This window comes from Trichechus manatus, unplaced genomic scaffold (genome assembly GCF_000243295.1).
Source record: "Trichechus manatus latirostris isolate Lorelei unplaced genomic scaffold, TriManLat1.0 scaffold00119, whole genome shotgun sequence".
In the NCBI taxonomy this organism is placed as follows: domain Eukaryota; kingdom Metazoa; phylum Chordata; class Mammalia; order Sirenia; family Trichechidae; genus Trichechus; species Trichechus manatus.
This window is the reverse complement of record NW_004444055.1, coordinates 5234664-5243251: the sequence shown is the minus strand read 5'-3', so window position 1 is coordinate 5243251 and position 8588 is coordinate 5234664. Positions and strand designations below refer to the sequence as shown.

General features: G+C 40.4%; 1 long non-coding RNA gene across 1 annotated transcript in view; it reads left to right on the top strand.

Annotated features, from left to right (window-relative positions):
• Positions 1-1067, top strand: part of LOC111821985 (uncharacterized) — a 17851-nt gene extending 16784 nt beyond the window's left edge. The window contains exon 3 of the long non-coding RNA XR_002825283.1: positions 311-1067. This is a non-coding gene — a long non-coding RNA (uncharacterized LOC111821985). The remainder of the gene's footprint in view (positions 1-310) is intronic.
• The last annotated feature ends 7521 nt before the right edge of the window (positions 1068-8588 follow it).

The window sequence follows — 8588 nt, the reverse complement described above, 5'->3', positions numbered from 1 at the left end:
AAATATAAATATAAAATGCATGTCCCCATGGGTACTCTGCTCCGATCAAAGCAAATGCCCCATCTTTGTCCACTTAGCCAACCCTCATTTTTTAAGTCTCAGCTTAAATGTCACCTCCTCTGTAAAGACCTTTTCAAGTTCCCCAGTGTTAGCTGCTCAGCGTTTTGGGCTCTAGTAACACTGTATCTGTAGTCCTTATGTAGCACTTACAGCATCATTTTTTATTTATATGTCTGTCACTCTCACTAAAAGGTAAGCTCCTCTGGGCAGAGGCTCAGCGTAACTACTCATCTTTTACTTCTTATTACAGTGTCTGGCCAAAGGGAATGCCTACTGAGTGAATGAATGAATCAACAGCCTTCACAGAAACAAAGCTGGGATATCAGAATGGATGCAACTTCAGTGTTACTCTGTTTTTAAATATTTTCTTTTCTTGAGTGAGTACATAAGGATGTAAGCAGCAGATGTGTAAGGAAAACAAATGGCTTATTTCTAAAATATTTTTTCCACTTTACCTTTTTTCTTGAGACTTGCTAGATTTCAAAGTGCTACATAAGATGGGCAGCAAGAAAAGAATAGGAATTTCATACTACACGGCTATTTGTGGTTTGGTAGCAAAATTCATCCAGAATGCACTTATCTTTGATTTCTGACAGATAAGAAATACCTTTTTCTAATTACTACAAAGTTAATACTCTGAATATATTTTTAAATCTGAGCTTTCCTTCTAAAAAGTTTCCTAAGGCTTACATAGACTTATAATTTTTCCTATATCAGGGGTGAGGGAAGTATAATTTAGGTTTTTTTTCCTAATTTTAAGTGTTTTAAAAATTGTGTTTTTTTTTTAGACTCTTTATCTTGAGCTCTAAAAAAACTCCATTCCCTTTTCCCTGCTGAATTATGACAATTCTCCAAGATGTGTCACTGGCCTGAGATGCTAGGCTGATACAAACCCACACATCTCAGAAGGAGTGGGTTGACTTCTTAAGAAGAACCCATTGAAATGCTTACCTAGAACCTAATGCTGTGGGGGCAGTGGTGGTTCACTGATAGAATTCTCGCCCTTCATGCGGGAGACCTGGGTTCAATTCCAGCCAACGCACCTCGTGTGCAGCCCCCACCCATATGTCAGTGGAAGCTTGTGTGTTGCTATGATGCTGAATAGGTTTCAGTGGAGCTTCAGGACTAAGGCCAGGAAGAAAGGCTTGATGATCTACTTCTGAAAGTCAGCCGATGAAAACCCTATGGATCACAAAGGTCTTTATGTTAATTTTGGTGTGATCCTGCTGAATCCCTAAGCTCATCTGAAAGAGTGAGTAAGAATCTCTCTCCTTGAAAAATTCTCAGGCCCCTTCCCTGAATTGTAGATCCTGAACTGCTTGAAGTGTAGATGGTGCCTGACTGGGCAGTGTTTCATTCTGTTATGCATGGGGTTGCCATGAGTGGGGGACCAATTCTACGGCAGCTAACACCACCACTACCACCACCCAATGCTAGGCTGGTTTGCTCGTATGGTGCATCTATCGCATATCTTTACTGACTCCTCCCCTGCCCTCCCAATAAGAGCTAGGAAGGTTTTGAAAGCTTTTGAAAACCTGCTCAACGAGCACAGAGTAAAGGAATAAATAGTGCTTTAATACACACCTCATTGGTGTTCAAGATTTCCAATTTGGGGAAAGGGATCTGAGAATTTTTGAAGGAGAGAGATTCTCACTCCTTCTTGCAAAAGAGCCTAGGGATTCAGCAGGATCAAATAAAATAAACATAAAGAAGTTGGTAGGAGCTGAAGGTTGCTGGTTTCAGTTATGCACGGTCTAGAACTGTCAGCCCTGACACATTCCGCTTTAAACTGGCTGAAACATTCCTGGCATAACCTCCCGTGTTGTCAAGAGCATTGTGTGTGGGTGTATACATGTGTTTTTGTACATGTACATTTTTGTCCTGCAAGGCAAATTGTTTTTTGGCTCATGAGTATAAAGTTCTGTTTTTCCTCTGTCAGGTGACCATGGTTTTGTCATACTCAGCAGGCCTTTTATCTAACGCATTGACACCTTAATGAAAAACAAAAGGTAGATTCATCAAAAGAGACAAGATTATTCGAATCATAAATGGAGAATATCAGGGAGGCTAGTGACAATAATAATAATAAATTGCAGCTGTTGTCCACAGAAACTTGCTTTTCTAAGGTACTTTTGATAATTACCTGTCAATGTTTCAGTTTCAACACCCGCTTCTTGAATTGATGGAGTCTATTTATATTGTAGGATATTCTTGTATTTGCTTCTTGAAATGCATTCCATCCCTAGGCATGAATAGGGCAGGGGTTATTTTATTTTCCCAGGAGGGGGAAGTGGCATTGTTGAATCTGATACATGTAAGCATTGCTTTTTGGCTGAAGAGAAGCAAAACAAAACAATAAATAAATATCAGCATCAATAGGCTAGCAAAAGGAGAGAACTGTAGTATGGGTGGTTTGGAGACAAGTTGTACTGTGGCATTGGTCCCCCTCTCTGAGGTTGTCTAACCCAAGTAATGTCTAACTCCTTATCTCTGTCAGGTGATGTGTTGAAGCCTAGTGAAAATACCAGTATAGGGAACAACAGGGGATGTGAAAAATGGACTCAGTGGAAATCTACACTAGGAATCTAGGAACCTCAGGGATTACAGTGTGTTTGTATTTAAAGAATGTCTTCATTTGAATGACTGAATTTAATGCAACTATGAGCATCTAAAGAGAATGGATGTCCCATTGGTTCAATTTTTCTGTAGTTTAATTCATAGATGTAGATGTGGGGGAGTTGGTTGCACAGGACAATGTAACAGAGAACCCACACATTTCCATCAGAAGAGGAGAGAGAGCAGAATCAAAATACATGTGTCCTGGCATCAGCTGTCCACTGTGTGATGCGGGATCACTCATTTGTCCACTCTGGGCCTCAGTGTTCTTATTTGTTAAAAGAAGTCCTATCCAGCTATAAACTTCATTAAAAAAGAAAAAAATCTTAGTATCTCTAACTTTAACACAATCTCTGACATATAACTGGGGATCAACCCAGTGTTTATTAAATGAATAAACAAACGATTGAGATTCTCTTAGACATCAGTTCACTGTTCTGGTCCCACATTCAGTCCTTTAGATGGCAGGTCTTTCAGGATTACAAGGTTATCTGGTAATAAATGCATGCTTACTGTTTTCCTACTATGTGTGGAAGGCAGCCTATAAGATGGGCCCCAATGATCTCCACCTCCTGGAATTTATACCCTTGTGCAATCCCTTCCTCTTGAATGCAGATTGGATGTATTGACTCAAGTGTAACAAATAAAATACAACAGAAGTGATGGGTTGTCACTTCTGACATGAGGCCACAAAAAGAGGGCAACTTTTGATTTGTTTTCCCTCTGTCTTTTTCTGTCTCTCAAAGCCTTTGCTTTGGGGGAAGCCAGCGACCATGTTGTGAGTAGCCCACATAGCAAGGAACTAATGTCACCAGACCACAGGAAGTGAGGACCTGAGGCCTGCCAACAGCCATGTGAGTGAGCTTGAATTGGATCCTCCCCCAGTTACACCTTGATTGCAGCCTTGAGAGAGACTCTGAGCCAGGAACAGACTTCTGACCGACAGATTGTGAGATAACAAACATTTGATTAGCTGGTAAATTTTGGAGTAATTTGTTCTACAGCAACAGATGACTAATATACTATGTACAAAAAGAAACTGAGTTAGAAAGATAATTTAAATTCTTATAATCTAAATAAGAAATAAGACAAATATACCAACAACTATTATACACAGTTATACTACTGATAATAACCAATTCTTGCAGAGAACTTGGAATGTGCCCAAAACTGATATATTAACTCATTTATTCCTCACAACAACACAATGAGGTGTATGGTATGACTACCTCATTCTATAGATGGAGAAATGGATGCACAGTAAATCCAATGTCACACACCTAGTAAATGTCGTAAATGGTAGATCCAGAATTTCAACCCCATTTTCAGATGTGTGTGCTTATGACCACTAAGCTGTACCATCTCCCGTAAATGAGACAAGGGAGGAACCATGAGAAGATAAGAGGTTCAAAAGGAATGATTATATCCAATCTGAGGAGACAGGAAAGAGTTTTATAGGGGAGGAAACTGTGAGATCCACCACCTACCTGTCAGTTCGTCACACTGTGGTGGCTTGCGTTTTACTGTGATGCTGGAAGCTGTGCCAGCAGTATTTCAAATACCAGGAGGGTTGCACATATTGGACAGGCTTTAGTGGAGCTTCCAGACTAAGATAGACTAGGAAGAAAGGCCTGGAGATCTAATTCCAAAAATCAGCTAATGAAAACCCTATGGATCACAATAGAATATTGTCTGATATGATACAAGAAGATGAGCTCCCTAGCTTGGAAGGCAGTGAAAATACACAGTGGCCGCAACAATAGACTTAAGCGTATCAATGACTGTGAAGATGGCACAGGACTGGGCAACACTTCATTATGCTATACATAAGATCACTATGAGTTGGAGCTGACTCGATAGCAACTCACAGCAACAGCAACAACAATTTGTGAGATAGAGAGAATTAAACACAGTGAGATAGAAGCACTACATGATAAACAGAATTCTCTGATGAGTGACCCTCGTGAGCAGAGCCCAGAGGAAGGTAAGAAAAGCACGTGATTGAAATAGCTCCTAATCTAGTCTATTGCAAAGCTGTTAGCAGCAAGGCCCGGGAGGAATGGATACAGAATGAGTTTATTTTCCTTGGGCAAAATTAGTCAGGAAAGTCTTACTAGTGGGAGAGGAGTCTTTAGGTGGAAGTGTCACCTGGCTTGTCCTTATCTATCCCTCACTCTTTTACTCTGAAGTTTTGATTTCATACCTTCTATTCTGTGCTGAAGGAGCCCTGCTGGTGCAATGGTTAAGAGCTTGGCTGCTAATAGAAAGGTCAGCAGTTCAAACTCACCAGCCACTCCCCGGAAGAAAGATTTGGCAGTCTGCTTTTCTAAAGATTACAGCTTTGGAAACCCTATAGGGCAGTTCTGCTCTGTCTTATAGGGTCACTATGAGTTGGATAGACTCAATGGCAATAGATTTATTCTCTGCTTTCTAATTCTATCTTATATTCATTCTAGTTCTTTCTTCATGGTGAGGTCCACCTCCCCATATGCATCTATGTCTCCATTCAATGGCCCTTGAATGGCACAGAATAAAATAGAATAATACCCAGAATTTCAAATGCAATATAAAAAGTGTGATATCTGGTTCCAATAATACGTTTTTGGTGCTCCATCACTGTAGTCATTCTTCATATTTGAAACAACTGAGACTTTCCCAAATGGTCACTAAACGATTCTAAAAAACCTTGAGGGAACTAGCAAGTTACCAACTGTAGTAATGGGTTCTCTAACTCTTGTAATTACTACAATTTTCCAGAACGTTTGATTTTCTATTTTGCTAATTATATATAGTTATACCTAAAATTGCCATTAACTTTATTCATTAATTTCTTTGGTAATCATTATTATTGTTGTCTGTAATGTGGACACACTACATTTTATTCAGTTCAATTTTACGCAGCACAGACTGAGCAAAGCTTGTTAAGTCAGCCTGTGGGGTAACAGTAGGCTGCAGCTTCCCATTTTCTTGCTGGGTGTGGGTTGCTTTCTACAGAGGTTTCAAGGCTCTCATTTCACAATCTTGGATCACAAGAGTTCAACTCAAATGCAGAATCTCATTTTCAGAGGCGTTACATTTGCATAATTTTACAGCTGAGGATATCAGTAGCTCAGGTAAATCCAATATGTTTTCGCCTCTGCTCAAATAAAAGCTTGCAGCTTTCCCCAGGCCCCCATAATCCTACTATAACTGTTCCCTGCGTTCTGGCTTTTTCTCAGATCTCCTCCTCTATTGCATCTCATGCTCAGAAATAACTTTGACTCTGTAATCTTTTCCTACTCTGCCCCACCTCTCTGTGCCTTTCATAGGAACAAAAGGCTTAGCTATGGTGGTGGTGAAGGGCAGGAACTTCAGCCTTACACGACCTGGGTCACATTCTGTTTCTGTACCATCGAAAGTCAGTCTACTGTCATCTCCTGCCTGGCCACTTGCAATAGCCTCCTAACTGGTCTCCAAGTATTCTTTCCTTTCTCTAGTTTTTCTCTCCATACAGTGGACAGAGTAATCACTTAAAACAATTAATTTACTACTTTTTAAATTAAAAAAAATGTAAGAACATAGTACTTTTTTTTTTTTTTTTTTCCTGGAGGACCAATTCAAAAGTGCATGCAATGAAAAGTAAATCTCTTTAATATGTCTAGCCTCTGTTTCCCAAGGGCCTGTTGCTCTAAGCAATTATATTTACCTGTTAGTTGTATATTTTTAAGAGATAGTCTATGTATATGTTTCTATATTTTTTCTATTATACATAAATGTTTTAAACATATAAATTTGATCATAACATGCAACAGAAGCTCTCAGTCTCAGGATAATTTCAAACATTTTTAATATGACCTTCAAGCCCCTGCATGATCTGTGCAGTCTTGTCTCATGCCACTCTCCTCCTTCTGTATTTCATTCTGGACTTATTTCAGATCCTCACACATCTAGACTTACGACCTACTGTTCTTTGCACATTTTTTTAATCTTTGACTAGATTAGTTTTCTCCCTTTAATAGAAATTGTGATTGCCTCCTCAACATATATCCCATCTATGCTTAGCAGTCGCATAATTTGGGATGGATGGAACCACCTTGGGATCCAAGGGTACAATAGTGCAGGTGACCAATACCTAAGTCAACCAGGAGGCATCTATCCACAGAAGGATTGGTTTAGGGTGGCCTAATCAGAATAACAGGGCCCTGGTGGTACAGTGGTTAAGTGTTTGGCCGCTAACCAGAATGTTGGCAGTTCAAATCCACCAGCTGCTCCTTGGAAAACCTGCGGAGCAGTTCTACTCTGTCCTATAGGGTCACCATGAGTCAGAATCGACTCGACAGCAGTGGGTTTGGTTTGATTTTTTTAATCAGAATAAAGAGGGAACACTCTCTTTCTCTCATTGACTACGAACAAGCAAGCTCTATTGCTGTTGTTAGACATTATCATGACAAAAACTGAGAGAATGAAACCTACATATAAAATTTGGAGGGACCATTAGAATCTCAGAGAAGAAAGTCAGCACGTTGATTAATCTCTGCCTGAAACTGTTATTCTCAGTGACCAAAAAATCCCTTTGAGTGTTTTCAGTATATTACATGCTGCTTTCTATTACTTGCAGACAACTTAAAGCATCCTGATATAGCCCACCTCCCAATCATCTTGTTGTTGTTATGTGCCGTGGAGTCTGTTCTGACTCATGGTACCCTATAGGACACGGTCGAACTGCCCCATAGGGTTTCCAAGGCCAAACTTTTAACTACTACGCCACCACGGCTCCCCAATCATCTTATATCTGGCTAACTCTTACCAAGTCTTTAAGCCTCTGTTAACTGTCACTTCGTCAGAGAGGTTTTTCCTGGCTTTCTCAGGCTAGGCTGAGTCTTCCTTTCGTGTTTTCCTTGAACTGAGCCTTTCCTCCAGCATACTTGTCACAATTGTAATGACAGATTATTTTCTTAAAGTCCTTCTCACCGTGTAGACTATAAATTAAAAAGTTGGGTCTATGTCTGTCAGGTTTGCTCTTCTAGCCCCAGATCTAACATACACCCCACACTTACGAACTGTTCAGTAAGTATTTGTTGGATGCAAGAATGAATGAAAGGTAGTATCTAGTACGGATACTGTGATGGTTAAGATTGTGTGTCAACTTGGCTGGGCCATGATTCTCCGTGTTTTAATGTAATCACTTCCATGATTGAATATACTGTGAGTAGCCAATCAGATGAAAGGGAGTTTCCTTACAGGTGTGGCCCGCATCTGTATATAAGCAGATGTTCTGTCTTATTGCTCTCTCTGGATCCTGCAGCTGCTTCCAGTCATTGGGACTTGAGCTGTCAGCTTATCTGCCGAACCGGGATTCATCGATCTGCATAGCCCATGAGTGGGAGCCCTGCTCTCCAACCTTCCGATCTTGGGCTTGCCAGCTTCTGCAGCTGTGTGACTTGGGAGAGGCCTCTACCCTGATCCACGGACTTGGGATGTTCTAGCCTCTACAATCGTGTGAGCTGTTTCCTTGATATAATCTCTCTATATATATTTATACACTTTACTGGTTTTGCTTCTCTAGAGAACCCAGGCTAAGAAATTTGGTACCGGGAGTGGTTCTAGAGAAACAAAATTGTAAGGATGAGTTTTCTAAGTTGGTTCTCAAGTCTGGTTTGTCATAAAGATGTTGATGACTCTGCTTCCAGCAGTAGAGAGGTCACTGCTAGTCCATGGAGCTCGGTGGCGATACAAATACGCAAAATATCACTACTGATAGATCAGGTATTGGTGAAAGGTGAGGCTCAGGATGAACACGTGTGATATCTTTCTACAGCTTTGTTAGAATGAGAAGTATAAGGAAGTTGGTTGGTTTGTCTTACTTTCACTAGACAAACTGATGAAGGAAAGAGATGCACTCAGGGCAACAGAGTCAAGGCTCAAGTGCCGCA